The following is an 18,659-nucleotide window of genomic DNA, read 5'->3' on the forward strand; positions in this document are numbered from 1 at the left end:
TGATCCTGTTTTATTAATGTGAGTAATGTGAACTACATTTTCTAGAATGTGTTGCCTTATGATCCCATGTGAGAAGTCACCAAAGCCTAACTTACATGAAACTTGGAATGCAGAAATGAAGTATGAGTTAGTCAGGTTTTGAAGTCACCTGTATAGAAGGAAACAGAAGCATAGGGCCTTTGTAGACACTTGCTTCCAGCCTATTTTCCACATTATTTTCCCTATCAGTCAAGTATATCCTCAAAACCACCATAGACTGCTTGACTTCCACTTGATCTGAGCTGTAGGCTTCTACAGTTGTCCCCAAATTCAACATTAAAGATCCAGTACAGTTTGGATTTTCCTGCAAGCTCTCATGTGTCCACCTTGTAAGAAATTTAGACTGTCATGGTTAAGAATATTCTCTGAAGCACTGAGCGCCCTGTTCTCTAGATCTTATTTGTATAAGGTCTAATTTGTAAACACCTTGTTCTGTTTATACTGCTCCTGACTATGTGCTCCCCATTCCACTATGACAGTTACAGTGGTACAGTCCAAAATAACTACATGAGAGTTTGTTCCTCTACTGCACTGTGCAGTGACTGCTCTGATGCAGTCCTTCCGTGTAGCATCAGCACCTTCCTCACATCAGGCAGGTTCTGTGTGTTTCCTGTTATTCATAGCTGAGTGTAATCCCTAATATGTCTTCAGTCATGTTTCATTGTATTTAATTTAAAGTGTGTACATTTTCATGTCAGGACTCAGCCCACCCACCAGCAGTGTTGCCAGTCATCTCCACAAATTAAAATCTCATGGGGGCTTCCCTGGTGGTGCAGTGGTTGAGAGTCTGCCTGCCAATGCAGGGGACGTGGGTTCGAGCCCTGGTCTGGGAAGATCCCACGTGATGCGGAGCAACTGGGCCCGTGAGCCACAGTTGCTGAGCCTGCGCGTCTGGAGCCTGTGCTCCGCAACAGGAGAGGCCACGATAATGAGAGGCCCGCACACGGCGATGAAGAGTGGCCCCCACTTGCCACAACTAGAGAAAGCCCTCGCACAGAAACGAAGACCCAACACAGCCATAAATAAATAAATAAATAAACTCAAAAGTTAAAAAAAAAAAAAAATCTCATGGGTACAAATTAGATACTGATGTCAAGGAGAAAGGGTTCAGTTAAGAAGGTGGAGCCACCATGGGAGGAATCAATGAGGTCTAGGGGAGTATGATTCCACAACTGGAGAGATTATAAAAATATCTAGCAAAATAGACTTTATTATTTATTTATCTAATTTCTTTACTTTTGGCTGTGTTGGATCATGGTTGCTGCACACGGGCTTTCCCTAGTGGCAGCAAGCGGGGCTACTCTTGGTTGAGGTGCACAGGCTTCTCATTGCGGTGGCTTCTCTTGTTGTGGAGCACGGCTCTAGGCACGTGGGCTTCAGTAGTTGTGGCACGTGGGTTCAGTAGTTGTGGCTCGCGGGCTCTAGAGCGCAGGCTCAGTAGTTGTGGCACATGGGCTTAGTTGCTCCACAGCATGTGGGATCTTCTCAGACCAGGGCTTGAACCCGTGTCCCCTGCATTGGCAGGCGGATTCTTAACCACTGCACCACCAGGGAAGCCCCCAAAATCGACTTTAAAACAAAAAACTATAATTAGAGATAATGAGGAACATTATATCATACCTAAGGAGTCAAAGTTTATAGTTTGCATCTAAAATAGTACATAGAAATGTTTCTATTAGCAATTAATGCCTATGTTAACAAGAGATCGCAAATCAATAACCTAACCTTTTACCTTCTTGACCTGAAACAAATAGACTACAAGATACTTCTCTAGCAAAGGTGAGTTTATTCAGGATCAGCGGAGAACTGCAACTCGTGGTCTGCGACATGGCAAGTCACATTGCAAGTCCCCGCACAGCAAGGGAAGGTGAACACTTTTATAGAGCAGGAAAGGAAGTTGGAAGGGCTGTAGTAAACAGAGCGTCAGTGACTTTTCATTGGCTGAGTCCTTGCCAGGAAAGAAGAGGTATCTTTCTTCTTTCCTGTTGGGCTCTACTATCATTGCAGGATGTGAGAGCTTCCCCTTCTGGTCTGCCCACTCTATTTGAGGTTTCTGTTTATTCATTTTTTACATTTTCCCCTTTTGATGAAGATCTTTCTCTGAAAGCATCGCTGATCAAGAGTCAGGTTTTCTATGTAGTTTCAGCAGCTTTTTTCCCTCAGTGTCAGGGTTTCCTGTGTTTAGTATCTCATGTCAAAGGGAAAGTGCCCAGATAAGAAACCTACTAAGGTCACATTTGAGTAACAAGAAGAGGTAAGAGAGAGAACCTTCAGGCACTTTTTATCTAGTCCATATGTTATTAAGATAATAAGCATTGGCTATCATCTGAAGAGTTATGTCATCATCAAGGGTTTGGCAACAAACTTCCAGCAGACCTGGTCCTGATATCTTGGGAAAGCTGTCTCATCAAATCTTGTCTGCTTCAATTCTGAGAAATCTTTACTTTCAGGTCACCAGATGATGTACAGGTCCAGTCAGGGTTTGATGTTTTCTTTAGGTGTGTCACGTGAATCCAAGAGTCCATTCCTTGGAATTTGATGGCACAAGGGTTGGTTAGCAGTACTTGATAGGGGTGTTTCCAATGAGGTTGAAGAGAGTTCTTCTGGAGGTGTATTTTTGAATAAATGAAATCTCCAGGTTGCAAGATGTGATACTTAAAGGTCTTTGTTTCCCAAGGGTACACTGTGAAAAGACTCTTCTACCAAAACATAATTATTTTTCATAGAAACGATTAGGCCTTTGCAATGTTGGAGCATCTCCCCTTTTATCAGTTGTGGGTCAAAAGAAGCAGTAGATCAAGTGCGTTGGGTGTCCTGTGACTGTCTCAAAGGGTGAGAGTTCATGAGTTCCAAAAGGGGTGGGTCTGAGATTTAGAAGAACTAACGGCAGTGAGTTTGGTCAAGGTATTTGTAGGGCCTCAACAAATGCTGCCAATTGAGTCTTAATACCATTAGTGTGTTTGACTAAACCAGAAGATTGAGGGTGGTAAGCACAGTGATAGTGTTGCCCGTCAAACAGCAGAGACTTGTCAAAGCACCTAACCAGTAAAGTGGGTTCTTCAATCACTATGAAATTTGAGAGGAGTTCCCCTGGTAGGGATAATCTTTTCCAAAAGGATTTTAGCCACAGTAGAGGCAGTAGCATGTCTGTAAGGGAAGGCTTCAATCTAGTGTGAAAACATAACAGACCATGTCTTAAACTTATTTATATCCATTAGACAGAGGAAGTTGCATGAAATCCATTTGCTGGCCTCAAATGGTTCATTAGGCAGTTTGATTTATTTATTTATTTATTTTTGGCTGCATTGGGTCTTCATTGCTGCACGTGGGCTTTCTCTAGTTGCAGCGAGCAGGGGCTACTCTTTGTTGCAGTGCGTGGGCTTCTCATTGCAGTGGCTTCTCTTGTTGCAGAGCACGGGCTCTAGGCACGTGGGCTTCAGTAGTTGTGGCACTCGGGCTCAGTACTTGTGGCTCGTGGGCTCTAGAGTGCCGGCTCAGTAGTTGCGGCGCATGGGCTTAGTTGCTCCGCAGCATGTGGGATCTTCTCAGACCAGGGCTTGAACCCATGTCCCCTGCATTGGCAGGTGGATTCTTAACCACTGCGCCACCAGGGAAATCCCCATTACGCAGTTTTAAATGTTTAGGAGCAAAACAGACAGGCTTCACTGGGCTATGCTTTGGACAAGTGGGACAAGTGAGGTAGGCACTTTTTGTGGACTTGTTAATGTTTCTCCACCAATACTGAGTGATGAAGGATATAATTTTGTCAGGTGACCAATGGTTTAATGCATGGATAGTGGTAAGGAGTGGGAATTTTAGAATCTCTGGTAGGACTGGGTTGGTATTTTGTCCAAACAAGAGCTTTCTCTTTTTATCAAACGAAAAATTGTTGAATTTCCAATCTTTTTTTTCCCTTTTCTGAGGCCAATTGTTGGGCCTCTCTAGCCAGTTTTTCTAAATTATTTGGGCAAATATCCCTGTGGTCTATGACAGACATGTGGCTGCTCTAGCTCCCTTTAAGGGCAGCATTCCTTGCAGAAATATCAGCAAGGTGGTTTTCCCTAGCTTCAGAGAGTCAAATTTAAAATGCCTTTGGGGAATTCCCTGGCGGTGGTTAGGACTCGACGCTTCCACTGCTGGGGGGCATGGGTTCGATCCCTGGTCGGGGAACTAAGATCCCACAAGCCGTGTAGCGCAGCCAAAAAAAAAAAAAAGAAGCCTCAGAATCTTAATAGCTAATGCGGAAGGGGGATTATTGCATTCAGTAATTCCTGAACATAGAGGCCATTTTTAACTTTATTTCCATCAGAAGTAAGGAAGCCACGTTGCTTCCACAACATTGCAAAATCACGAGCTACTGTGAAAGCGTTATCTATTATCAGTACAAACACTGGCAGTTTTGTCCTTGGCTAATGTACAGGCCTGTGTAAGAGCATGTAATTCAGCCTGTTGGGTCAAAGCCATAGGTAAAGATGCTGCCTCAACAACATCAAAAGGAGTTGTAATAGCATACCCAGCACAATATTTGTCATTGTCACCTTTTAAATAAGAACCATCAATGAACCATGAGAAGTCAACATTACCCAATGGAATTTCCTGCACACCATTACAAGTCAGGAGGTGGTCCGTCAGCATTAAAACAGTTGTGAGTACTTCATCAGTGATAGAAGGGAGAAGAGTAGCAGAGTTAAAGTTATTACAGTGTAAAAGAGTTAGGTGAGGGGCAGTTAACAAGGGACTTCATAGGAGGTGAGGCGGCTGCCTGAGAAATGTTGAGTGTGATGAAAATTCAGGAGAGCTTCTAATGCATGAGGTACAAAAATGGCTAAAGGGGATCCCACAATGATTTTATCCATGGCCATAACCAAAAGGGCAGTAGCCATGATGGCTCTAAGCTGAGGCAGGGGCGTGTCCCCATACCACAGGGTCCAGTTGGCTGGCTATAAAACCCTATGCTATGGGTGGATGGTGGTACATTTTTTGGGGTGAGTTCCCCAAGGGCATTCCATTCCTTTTCATATACCAAGAGGATGAAGGGAATCTGATAATTGGAATGCCAAGGGTAGGTGGGTTCATTAAACACTTCTTTTCTTTGCAATTCCTTTCTTTTTTGTTCTTTTTAGCTGCACCGCGTGGCATGTGGGATCTTAGTTTCCCAACCAGGGATTGAACCTCTGCCCCCTGCATTGGAAGCACAGAGTCTTAACCACTGGACCGCCAGGGAAGTCCCCATCAAACCCTTCTTTAAGGCCTTGAAGTCTTTGTTGTCCGGTTCTTTCCATAAAGTTGGGTCAGGGTTGTTACTCTTGAGTAAAACATACAGAGATTTAGCCATAAGAGAGAAATTTGGAATCCATTTTTGGCAGTGACCGACTAGCCTGAGAAAACCTCACCATTGGTGCTTACTTTGGATACCATGAAACTTAGGAAACTATGAAGTCTATCTGGATCTATGTGTCACCCATGTTCTGATATCAGATGCCCTAAATATTGAACCTGGGTTCGGGCAAACTGCAATTTTTCTTTGGCGACCTTATGTTCCTTTAAGGCTAAAAGCTTTAGGAGGTGGCTGCTATCTTCCTGTGAGGAGGCTTGAGGAGGAGAGCAAAGAGGCAAATCATCCACATACTGCCTCTAGTGAAGGATTCTCTAAGGGCACTAACTGGAGTGCCACTTGTAATTGAAGAGAGTCTTTAGCCTTTTGTGGTAGGGTACCCATACAAGGTGGCAAATTTGCAAATAACAACAAAAATGGGCTCAAGTAAAATTTGTAAACACGGAATATGTTGCCTCCAGAACATCAGAAGAACCATGTAGATGTTGTAGGTGCTATGGGAAACAATAGCCGTTTCTTCATGGTGTCAGGGAGGGAGCTGGCCTCAGCTTATCAAATAATTTCCAGAAATTTAACAGAGTTATCAGGGACTCACATTATATGCATGGCCTTGTCCCATCTACTTTTTGTGAGCTTCTCTTTTCAATATTTGTTTGTCCTTAATGTCCTTAGAGGAGATGTCATTAATATAATGTTCTGCCTGTGTTCTTGGAGAAACCAGCATGCTGTTCAGATCTTGCCTGCAATGACTGTGTGGGAAGGCAAAGCTGTTAATGATCCGGGAGGATAACCCAGTAAAGGTGTATCACATCCCTTCAGCGGTGAAGGCCAAGTGCAGCTGAGAGGCTGTTGAACTAGGCACTGAACACAACAGACTTAGCCAAATCTGTGATATCAGAATATTTATCAATTGCTTATTAGATGGAGTCGGTAATTTCTATAATGTTGGGGACTAGGAATAGGGTTCTGTTTGGTACGACCACAGCCTTGAGGTTGCCTTAATTCACTGTAAGGTGTCATTCTTTCCTGGTTTAATAGGATAAACTGGGCTGTTAGAAGGAGGACGGAGAATAATTAACCCTTCACTAACTAGGTTTTGTATACAGTTTTCAGTCCATCAAGGCCCTGTGTAATTTATGTTGGGCCATATTAACTAACTTATTTGGGGAGTAAGGTCTGTGAGGTCCAGTTTTTCTTCTTTTTTTTTGGCCGTGCCACGCGGCATGCAGAACTTCCCCACCCAGGGATCCAACCCATGCACTGTAAGCGCAGAGTCTTAACCACTGGAGCACCAGGGAAATCCAAGGCAATTTTTAAGTGGCAAAAACTTTAATCTATGAATCATTGGTTCAGAGCTTCCCAGCTCGTTATGGGATATTTTAGGACAATGGGTGTTGTGACCATGGAGAATTTAGGCACAACCATGGTTCTGACGGTTAAGAAGAAACATTGTCCTATTTGTCCTCTATATTCATTAGTGCTCCTAAGATTATCAGAGGTATCTTGCTTAAATTTAGTGGGATCTCAGGTAGATCTGTACTTTGAGACCTAGTATTTATTAACTGCTTGAAGGTATCTGAATTAGTACTTTATATCAGATAGCAAAATTAATTCTGAACCTATGTTGTAGAGGCCCAAAAGCCAAGCAGTGTACTTTCATCTGTTTTGTTGTGTAAGTTATTTTAGTATATTTTGGATTTCCAATTGGGTCAAATTGTGGACCTTTGTTTTAGTATTGTATCTATTATTTCCTTCCTCCTGATCTACTCTGTTTTGTTTTCTTCTTCACTGGATATACTTCGGGGAAGGGGTGTCTCTCTACCCTGGTATTTATAATTTTTTTTCCTCTCGAGAGCCTCAAAACAGTGCCATCAAGGTTAGGAGTCTTCCCCATGACAATTGGTTGCATTATAGGGTTTAAGGAACCCAGGCTTAAGTCAGGTTTGAACCAATCCCTTGGCTGTGCCACAAGGATGCCATGGGTGTGCAGCAGCAGAAGTCTTTAAGGGTCCGGTGAGCCTTCTGGTATTAGGAATGTGGGCTCAGCCTGCAACCTAGTGGCTGCCTTTCCCCCTCTCCTCTTTTCTTTTCTTCTTCTTTTTTTTTTTTTTTTTTTTTTTGTGGCTGCATTGGGTCTTCGTTGCTGTGCGTGGGCTTTCTCCAGTTGTGGTGAGAGGGGGGGCTACTCTTCCTTGCAGTGCACGGGCTTCTCATTGCAGTGGCTTTTCTTGTTGCGGAGCACGGGCTCTAGGTGCGTGGGCTTCAGTACTTGTGGCACACAGGCTCAGCAGTTGTGGCTCGCAGGCTCTAGGAAGCAGGCTCAATAGTTCTGTCACACGGGCTTAGTTGCTCCGTCGCACGTGGGATCTTCCCGGACCAAGGCTCGAACCCATGTCCCCTGCGTTGTCAGGCGGATTCTTAACCACTGCGCCACCAGGGAAGCCCTCCCTTTCTTCTTAAATGACTGCTTTTTCAGGACTACCCCCTCACTCAATGAGGCTACCTCTTTCACAGGGTGTAGTCCCTTTCTCCCAACCCCATCCCCATGGCATTTTGGGGTCAACCCAGCCTCTGTCACAGTTTCTCTGTAACACACTGATAATTCCTGGCACAGACATCAACCCAGGACTACTTTAATCAGAGCCCCAATCCCACACCCCTGCTCTGAAAGGCTTAGAAATTCTTGAAACTTTCAATTCTGGTCAGCCAACCATAGAACTGAGGCCTGGTGGGGTCAACAGTGCAAGGGCAGCACAGCTCACGGCACAAGCTCTCCAGCGCCCAGCAGCCCACAGCGCTGGCAACCATCAGGCAGCAGAGCAGGTGAGCAAGAGAAGACAGAGCCACAGGTGGCGGTCATGTATGGATATGCTGCTCATGGTGACAGTTATTATTGTCACCTGCAGAGGTGTGGTTTCCTTGTTGAGGCTGATGCCAAAGTGCCCCCCCAACACACACACACCAAGAAGGTAGGAAAAAGCTTATGACTCAGGTCTTGGGGGAGGAGGGAGGGCTGGCCTCTCAAGCAGCTCTGAAATGGCTTCAGAAAGCAAGGCGAGGAGCCTGGCCTGGGTGTTCATTGTGGTTCGGCATGGGGCCCGGGCAAGAGTCCCTGCACACTGGCAGGGCTTATGGTTGGAATCTCTTGCCCGCTCTAGAGGAGAGACCACCCAGGCTTCCTCTTTAGCTTGTCCAAGTAGGGGCACAAGGGGAAGAGGGTGGGGTGAGGCTTAAGGGGTGAGCAGTCAAACATCTAAAAATGTGGAGTCTGACTGCTCAACTGCAAGGACAAACCTGGGTAAGATAAATATGCATTCACAATAGCTTGGTTTAAAAGAAACACAGAATGCTCAAGAAATTTTCAAAACTGTATTTCGGGGTGGCAGGAGGAACAGCACTGGAGGGGACCAGGATATGTGGGTAGTGAGTCTTCTTTTTTTTTTTTTTTTTTTTTTTTAATTTATTTATTTATTTTTGGGTGTGTTGGGTCTTCGTGTCTGTGCGAGGGCTTTCTCTAGTTGCGGCGAGCGGGGGCCACTCTTCATTGCGGTGCGCGGGCCTCTCTTGTTGCGGAGCACAGCCTCCAGACGCGCAGGCTCAGTAGTTGTGGCTCACGGGCCTAGTTGCTCCGCGGCACGTGGGATCTTCCCAGACCAGGGCTCGAACCCGTGTCCCCTGCATTGGCAGGCAGACTCTCAACCACTGCGCCACCAGGGAAGCCCGGTAGTGAGTCTTCTTAAGTTAGACCTTCCTATCTTACAGATTTATTTAAACTCTCTGTGTAGAACAGAGAAATTTATATAGACTATATTTTACTATTTACTAATCTTTTTTTTAAGGTTTTTGTTTGTTTTGTTTTTAATTTGGCTGCGTTGGGTCTTCGTGGCTGCGCACAGGCTTTCTCTAGTTGTGGCGAGGGGGGCTACTCTCTGTTGTGGTGTGCAGGCTTCTTATTGCGGTGGCTTTTCTTGTTGCGGAGCACGGGCTCTAGGTGCATGGGCTTCAGTAGTTGTGGCACACGGGCTTCAGTAGTTGTGGCATGCGGGCTCTAGAGCACAGGCTCAGTAGTTGTGGCGCACAGGCTTAGTTGCTCCGCGGCATGTGGGATTTTCCCGGACCAGGGCTTGAACCCGTGTCCCCTGCATTGGCAGGTGGACTCTCAACCACTGTGCCACCAGGGAAGCCCCCGTGACTTTCTTAACGTATACAAGTTACACTCTGAGTGCAGCTACACTGGATGCAAAACTCCATCCTTTTTCTACAAGAAGGCCCAAGGGAACTACAGCTAAAACCTCAGAAAGGGCATCACCTCCCTATCCACTCCTCTCTCGCCCCCTAGCCCCCATCCCCACAAGTGCATGTGCATCCCCAGTTTCCAGGGCTCTGTAGCTTCTCTCAGCCTAAAGGCTCCTTCCAGGGTGGGTGTGAGCAGGTAGGACACCTGCAGGGAGAGGCTCCCTGGGAAGAACCAACTAGGCCTTCAAGCAGTTCCCTTCGCAGGCTCAAGGGGGCCTTAGCTTAGAGTCACTGGCCTCAGGCCCTCTACTCCCACTGGAGTTGCTAGGACCACCACTGATATTTTAAATACACAAACCAAGTGAACAATCCAGCAAATTCACTCAAACCCAGTGTTTATGTGTAAAAGAGAAAAGAAAATTATAGGAATTTTGTTGGCTCAACAAGAAAACCCACAAGTATCTGTTGAATATTACATTCCATAAAAAGAAAAAAGTTGTTAATTATTATTTCCATGGCAAAAGAATTGTTTTGAAGATAATCATACTTGAACACTTCAGGAGTGCAAGTCTAAGCTCTGGAAATCGATTTGAACTCACCTAAAGTAAAAGAACACACCTCATGACTATTACTGCACACGATCTGGAAATGAAAAAAGGGAAACAATTTTTAATACATGCTGTATTATATTGGAATATTTTTATTTCTTTCTGATATTTATCTCTTTATTGTCTCTTAGATATAATTTCATACTGTGTTTCAAGTTTTATTGATTAAACAAAATGTATTAATTGAACACAGACTAACATCAAATGAATAAATCTTTTAAAGGTATTCCTTTGGATTTGAGTAAAGGTCATCTGCACAACTGTAGCTCATCATGCATTTTCCTATAAGTAGAGTGATATCTGTGCAAGTCCAATATGATTTCCTGGTTGAAACACCAAAAATAACTATGGATGTTTAGAGGGCAATTATCCAAGGAATAATTGAGGTGAGCTCCAGACAGAGGGTATCATTTTGAGTAATATCTGAATGTGGTGGCAAAGGAGGTATATTTCCTCAGAGCAGGAAATATTCTATGCCTTCTTTTTTTTTTTTTAACTTTATTCTATACATTTATTTATTTATTTATGGCTGTGTTGGGTCTTTGTTGCTGTGCGCAGGCTTTCTCTAGTTGTGGCGAGCGGGGGCTACTCTTTGTTGTGGTGCGCGGGCTTCTCAGTGCAGTGGCGTCTGTTGTTGCAGAGCACAGGCTCTAGGCACGAGGGCTTCAGTAGCTGTGGCTCGTGGGCTCTAGAGCGCAGGCTCGGTAGTTGTGGCACACGGGCTTAGTTGCTCCGCGGCATGTAGGATCTTCCTGGACCAGAGCTCGAACCCATGTCCCCTGCATTGGCAGGCGGATTCTTAACCACTGCACCATCAGGGAAGTCCCTATGCCTTCTTACAAGAGGAGCAGCTGGGAGGTTTATGCACAAAGCCCTCAAAGCTCATTTTTTCTGTTTTCAGGGATCATTTCCACGTTTACACTTTCAGCAGATGTTAGGGAAGATGGGATAAAAGGTGACAGTTTTGGTTTCATTAAACAGCAAAATAAGTCCAAACTTGCTCCCCCCTTTTTTTTCAGTACTAATTTATGCTTTCTTAGCAGTGTTGACATGTGACTTTACAATTATTAGTATCTCATTTGATCTCCTGCCCCCATCATTCCTCCCACATACAAATGAAGAAAGTTAAGCATTGGGTCTTACCTCAATTCCCATAGCTGATAACAGGAATCTCTCAGTTCTGAAGGCATAATGTGTGCCACTCTTCTGGGCAATGTCAAAAATTGCAAACTCAGAGGAACACTATAAGGTTTGTATAATTACACACTTTTACAAATGCAGAATCAGAGTTTCCAGCAGGGATCATAAGACAACATGGTGTTCCATGTATATGACATTGTGGAAGAGGCAAAGGTATAAGAAACTAAAACAGATCAGTGATTAAGGGTAGGGAGGGTTCACTACAACCAGGCACCACTACAGTGTTCCTTTGAGGTGATGAAGTGTCCTCTATCTTAATGGTAGTATAACTATACATTTGTAATATTTCACAACTACACTCCAAATAGTATGTGTATATACTAAAAAGTAATACAAAGCAACAAAGATGCTTTCACATGCTAGGAGAATGTTAAACTTTCCCAAACCTTGATTTTTACACGTGTAACACTTCTTTCTACCTTCTGTGATCCGTCATAAGAAGAAATGGAAGGACTAGAATGGAGGAAGGTCATGGGTCACAACAGGACTTTCTTGGTACCAAGTCTGACTTAGGAAAGAAACACCTTCTAGGGCTACACCTGCTCTCGTTGCCATTCACATAACTGGTGAGAAAGTGATAGGGCTCTTGGAGTCCACTTTTGTGTTGACTACAGTTTTTTGGGTCATATCTTGGCAATGCTGTGATCTGACACAAAGGTGCATGTCACAGACCTCCCCAATGGGATACAGCTGCGTGTGTCCTAATCTAATCCTTGTGCATCAACATCACGTGTTCCAAGAGAAGGTCTTGAGACCATTTCCAGCTTATAAATTTCCCATCTCTAGTGTACTCTGTGACCGCTTGTTAGGAAACATGTTTAAATCAAACACTATCCCACTCTGGAAATTTTCTGTTGTGACCTCAGGTGACTGTGAGGTGAAGCAGTGATGGAACCCAGAACCCATGTCATGAGTGCGAGGCTCAGGCCCCTCAGACACAGTATTACCCACTGTCTCATAAAGATCAGCTGTGTACCAACAAGCACAGTTTCACAATACTTTCAAAACCACCAATAATGTCGAAAAGAGACACCCTGCCTTGTCCTAGCTATAGAGTCCCTCTGACAGACCCCACTGTTACCAAATCATCCTCCCTTTGTTCTAAAACCCTGCACGCTGTGATTTCGGTGGTACATGTGCCGACTACCAGGGGGGGGCCCTCACCTCGGCATCCGCTTCCAGAGTTTGGCTCTCCTACCGAGGCTGGTGATAACTCTTTCCTGGTGCAGGAAAATCTCTGCAGATCTCCTGCCCTGTGGCCTGTGGGAAATGGTGATCTCAGCCAGACCCTCCGCCGCTGGGGCCCCTTTGCTTCCCAAAACTCTAGAATGCAACGCGACACCGTCTCCAAATAAGACACGCGAAACGCCCGGGATCCCTGAAGTGCGCAGGCTCAGGAAGTGGTGCCTCCTCCTTAATCGGAGGACAAGCTCCAGGTTTCTCGAGAGGCAGAAATGGGCCGAGCCATGTCCCCACCTGCTCTTGCAACAGCTTTCAGTGCTTTCCAGTGTCCCAGAAAGTGCTCTCTCTGTGGCTGGGAAACCTGGGGTCCGAGGTCTGGAGGCCGCCTCTCTCCCCATCAGTGGAAGTTCAAATAGGGGACAGCGATCAAGGGCTCGGTGGGGACGGCCTGTGAGACGGACCAGAGCGACCTCAGTGCGCAGGTGAGACCTGTGGGGTGATGGATACCGTACGAAGGAGACCTCCCAGAGGACATGGAGGCCGAGTGAGGACACACAAACCTTTGTCGCCCTCACTGAGCTTCCAATGGGAAAATAAAGTGAGGAAGGGTCACATCGTGAGGGGTGCTTTTCTGAAAGTGATTATAGCAGCGTGAGTGGTTGGAACAGGGTAACTCCTGGCATTGCAGACCCTGACCCTCACCTCTTCAGGCTCCTGAGAAGTTTTTCTTATATAAAATGGCGTAGGACTTCCCTGGTGGCGCAGTGGTTAAGAATCCACCTGCCAATGCAGGGGACACGGGTTCAAGCCCTGGTCTGGGACATGCCACAGAGCAAGTAAGCCCCTGCGCCACAACTACTGATCCCATGCGCCTAGAGCCCGTGATCCGCAACAAGAGAAGCCACTGCAGTGAGAAGCCCGCGCACTACAACGAAGAGTAGCCCCCGCTCGCCACAACTAGAGAAAGCCTGCGCGCAGCAGCAAAGACCCAGCACAGCCAAAAACTAATTAATTAATTTTTTTTAAATGGCTTAATATATTGGTCCGGCCCAGGACACGTGATGTCCCTTCGCCATTAGGAGGGCCAGATGGACCCTCCTTGGAGAATTGGTTTTGGGGCCTTGTGACTCTCATCTGTCACACGGGTAGGACTCAAAACAGTTCACTCTGTTAATATCAAGTGGATGTGGGCCTGTGATGAGGTTTGTGTAAAGCCGTGGTGTTTGTGTTTATGTGTGTGTGTGTCATTTCTGGCAGTGACTCTGCCATCCATAGTCTCCCATTTTGTGTTATTTTTGTAGAGGTGTGCTTTTTGTACTATAAGGTGTCAGGAAGGGTGAAATCCCTTCCCCATTAGGAGCTCTAACACCTTCTTCGGGGATTAGGTTGGGAGCCAGGAGACACCCCTCTACCACATGGGATAGGAGTAAGAACAATTCACTCTGTGAAGATCTGGGCCTATGATGAAATTTCTGTAAAACCTCTGTGTAAGTGTGTGTGTCTGTTTGTCTCTCTGTGAGCCCTGATATTCAATTAGTATCAAGCTCCTTTGGTGTGACAGGCTTTCTAGTAGGTGCTGTGGTGAACAAAGCCAAAGGAATATCCCTGTGTGCTTAAAAGCTGACATTCTAGTAGAGAAGAAAGAAGATATCTAAGTAAAATTATAACATATCTGATTGTGATTAGTCCTAAACAGAGAAAGAAAACTGGGGAGGAGTGCAGAGGTCTTGGGATCCATGTGTCTATGGGAGCATCTGTGTGTCTGAGCCATTGACTCTGAGGTTTATGTGTCTGTATCTGCGTGTGTCCTTCTATATGTGCCATGACAACATCTGTGTGATTTTGTGTGTCTGCCTGAGGAGTTGTATGTATATATCCTGGAATGCTTTTATTTCACGTGTCTGCCTAATTTCCCTGGTAGCACCTCCTTTACAATGTTAAATAGAACTGGTTAGAGCAGATATCTTTGTCTTGTTTCTGATCTTAGAGAGAAAGCCTTCAGACTCCATCAAGTATATTGTTAGCTCTGGGCTTTTTACTGATGCCTTATTTCAGGTTGAGGAAATTCCCTTCTAGTTGCTGTTTATTGAGAGTTTTCCTTGTCAAGGGGTGTTGCACTTTGTCAATAGTTTTTTTGTATCTATTGAGATGATCTTTTAGACTTTGATGTTTATTCTACTAATGGTTCATTATGCTGAATCATTTTCAGATGTAAAACCAACATGTTGTCCTGAGTTAAATCACACTTGGTCATGGTGTATATAGGTCATTTTGTGTATTGCTGAATTCAGTTTGCTGGTGTTTTGTTGAGGCTTTTTTGCTTGTATATAAAAATAGGTTTTCATGTACTCTATTACATAGTATATAGTATCAAATTGACTAATATTGCATAGAGTGTGTGTCTGCATATATATATAGAGAGAATATACTATATATATAAAGTGTATGTTGGAGCTTCCCTGGTGGTGCAGTGGTTAAGAATCCACCTGCCAATGCAGGGGACACGGGTTCAAGCCCTGGTCTGGGAAGATCCCACATGCCGCAGAGCAACTAAGCCTGTGCACCACAACTACTGAGCCTGCGCTCTAGAGCCCGCGAGCCACAACTACTGAAGCCCACGTGCCTAGAGCTCGTGCTCTGCAGCAAGAGAAGCCACTGCAATGAGAAGCCCACGCACCGCAAGAAAGAGTAACGCCTGCTCTCCGCAACTAGAGAAAGCCCGCGCTCAGCAATGAAGACCCAACACAGCCAAAATTAAATAAATAAAAATTAAAAAAAATTTTTAAAAGCTAAAAAAAATAAAGCGTATGTAGTATATTACCTGTACATAGCATAGGTAGTATGTAGTATAGCATTATATGTAATTAGCTTATACTATATGTAAGTAGATTATATTATATATAATTAGCATATATATAATTACTTTATAGTGTATAGTATTGTACTTTTACAGAATAGTACAGTTGACCCTCACAAAACATGAGTTTGAACTGCGAGGGTCCACTTACATGCGGATTTTTTCAACATATAAACAGTCGGTCCTCTCTAGTCCCGTGTTTAGCATTGGAGCATTCAGCCAAACTCAGACTGAAATTTCCATTGGACATTGGATGAATCTGTGGATGCAGAACCTAGGGATATAGAGGGCCTACTATGGGACTTGAGCAACGGTGGATTGTGGTATAGTCAGTGTCTCCTGGAACCAATCCCCCCTGGTTACCTAGGGATGACTGTATTACAGTCTTATCAGTCTGTAGTATAGTATCATTTCCATGTCTGTTCACAAAATCAATCAAATAAGTCACTCACATCCTCCCGTGGGAACACAGGGCACCTCACCCTCTTGACACTGCAGTCTGCCTCCCTCACCCAGGTTGTTCTCTGGGTTCCTGAGTGCAACTGAGGTGTCAGTATGTGTTTCAGAAATTTGAACTAATTTACCAGCCTGAGGATTGCAATGAAGCACTGAAGTTTGATTTTTAGTAAGTGCAGAGATACGTGACCTTTGTGTTTGTGTGATTATGAGGCAAGATCATCCCAGAGTGCTTTATCCCGAAGAGATGCCCTTGGATAAGGAGTTGTTGTTGATGACAAATTGAAATTATAATGGAGTAATCACAATTCAGGCATACGAAAACAGAGTCAGACGGCCATTGAGGATTTAATCTCAGACGTCTCTTTACCACTGAGAACTTGAACTTTCTTTGAACTGAACCAGACCCAGGGACCACCAGCCATATTCAGAACAACACCTGCCAGCTACAACCTTATTGTCTCAAGGTCTCCCCTGGTAACTGTGCAACCATTTCACATCCCAAACCAATCCTTGCATAACAAGCACCCTCACTTTCTGTCAGCTCCAATTATAATTCTTGACAAACAATTTATGTAACTGACCGTGGCCTTGCAGCTTTTTGCCTTTATAAATCGCCCCTATTCTGTAGTGTAGCAGAACACAATTCAAGCACTTCTTGAATCCGTGTCTCCCGGGCTGCAGTCCTAACAAACCCAAAAAAAACAGTTTTTAATTTCAATCAGATCTCCACTTCAAAATTTTGGTTAACATTATTCTTGGTACCAAGTACCTACACCGTGATAATGGCCTAAAAGTCTGTAAAAATGTGCAGATGAGGTCAACTGTTGCCCAGGGCATCCTCTAGCATGATTGCCTGGAGATTAACTAATCCTGCTGCCCATTGGGTGCCGTTGCAGACTAGGAGTGGCCTGGTTAGGGATAGTAGCAGCAGCTCTCCAGTGTTCTTGCTCACGTGTGCTGGTAGCACACCACCATTGATAGGAAAACAGGTACAGGATTTATTTTATTTATCTATTTATTTAGGATTTTATTTATCTATCTATCTATCCATTTATTTATTTATTTCTTGCTTGCTTGCTTGCCGAGCTGCTTGGCTTGAGGGATCTTAGTTCCCTGACCAGGGATTGAACCCGGGCTCTTGACAGTGAAAGCACAGAGTCCTAACTACTGGACCACCAGGGAATTCCCAGGATTTATTTTAAATGAACAAAAAAGCAAAGCATATTTCAAAATGTAAACCACATTACCTTTGCATTTCAAGAGGAAGAAACAAAAATATATATAATTTAAATAATTTAAAAGAAGCAATTTAAGCTTCTTTTTACATAAGTGCTGAAAAGACTTATAAGCAACAAATCACATCATTATCTACAGGAGCATGGGGAATTTAGTCGCCAATGGTAGAAGACATGCCAGGAGTGAGTCTTCAGGCACACCTCTATGTCTCAGGCTGAGGTTTTGAAAGTTGATATACAAAATAAACAACTCATGCTAAACGAAAAAAAGTACCCATATTTTATTTTTGATAGTTTATAATCAAATGACTAATTTATTATTTTATTTTTATTTTTGGTAGTCATGAATTACCTGCTTAATTAAACATTTAAAAACTAAGTGTAGGGACTTCCCTGGTGGCACAGTGGTTAAGAATCCGCCTGCCAATGCAGGGGACACAGATTTGATCCCTGGTCCGGGAAGACCCCACATGCCTCGGAGCAACTAAGCCCACGCGCCGCAACTACTGAAGCCCGCGCGCCATGACTACTGAAGCCCGTGCACCTAGAGCCCATGCTCCGCAACAAGAGAAGCCACCACAATGAGAAACCCACGCACCACAACGAAGAGTAGCCCCCGCTCGCCGCAACTAGAGAGAAAGCCCGTGTGCAGCAATGAAGACCAAATGCAGCCAAAAGATAAATAAACTAAAAAATTAAAATTAAAAAAATAATAAAAATTACGTGTAAAAAGTCATACATAATAAACATTTCAAAGTGTGGAGAAATTTAACCATTCTTTAGCACGCTCAGTCCTACTCAGTAGAGGTAACCATGATGGAAACATATATATATATATAACTGCAAATTGGAAATTTTCTTTTCCCTGACCAGTGATGGAACGCAGGACCTTGGCAGTGAAAGCGTGGAGTCCTAAACACTGGACCACCAGGAATTCCCAGCAAATTGGAAATTTTTAACTTAGCTACATCATTCTGCAGCACATATAGATCAGTGCTTATAGATTTACCCCATGCTTTTATTTTACTTTTTCAGATTCTTTTCCATTCTGGCTTATTACAAGATATTGAACATAGTTCCCTGTGCTATACAGTGGGACCTTCTTGTTTATCAATTTTACATATAGTAGTTTATATCTGCTAATCCCAAACTCCTAATTTATCCCTTCCCCCCTTCCCCTTTGGTAACCATAGGTTTGTTTTCTATGACAAATGACTAATTTATTTTCTTAATTTTTTAACTTTATTTATTTATTTTGCAGATTAAAATATATATGTATATTTTTAATTTATTTATTTTGTCTGTGCGGGGTCTTAGTTGCAGCACAAGGACTCTGTTGCAGCATGCGGACTTAGTTGTGACATGTGGACTTAGTTGCGGCATGCAGACTTAGTTGTGGCATGCAGACTTAGTTGCGGCATGCGGACTTAGTTGCGGCATGCATGCAGGATATAGTTCCCCGACCAGGGATCAAACCCCAGCCCCCTGCACTGGGAGCGCGGAGTCTT

Source organism: Balaenoptera ricei, chromosome 3 (genome assembly GCF_028023285.1).
Source record: "Balaenoptera ricei isolate mBalRic1 chromosome 3, mBalRic1.hap2, whole genome shotgun sequence".
NCBI lineage: Eukaryota > Metazoa > Chordata > Mammalia > Artiodactyla > Balaenopteridae > Balaenoptera > Balaenoptera ricei.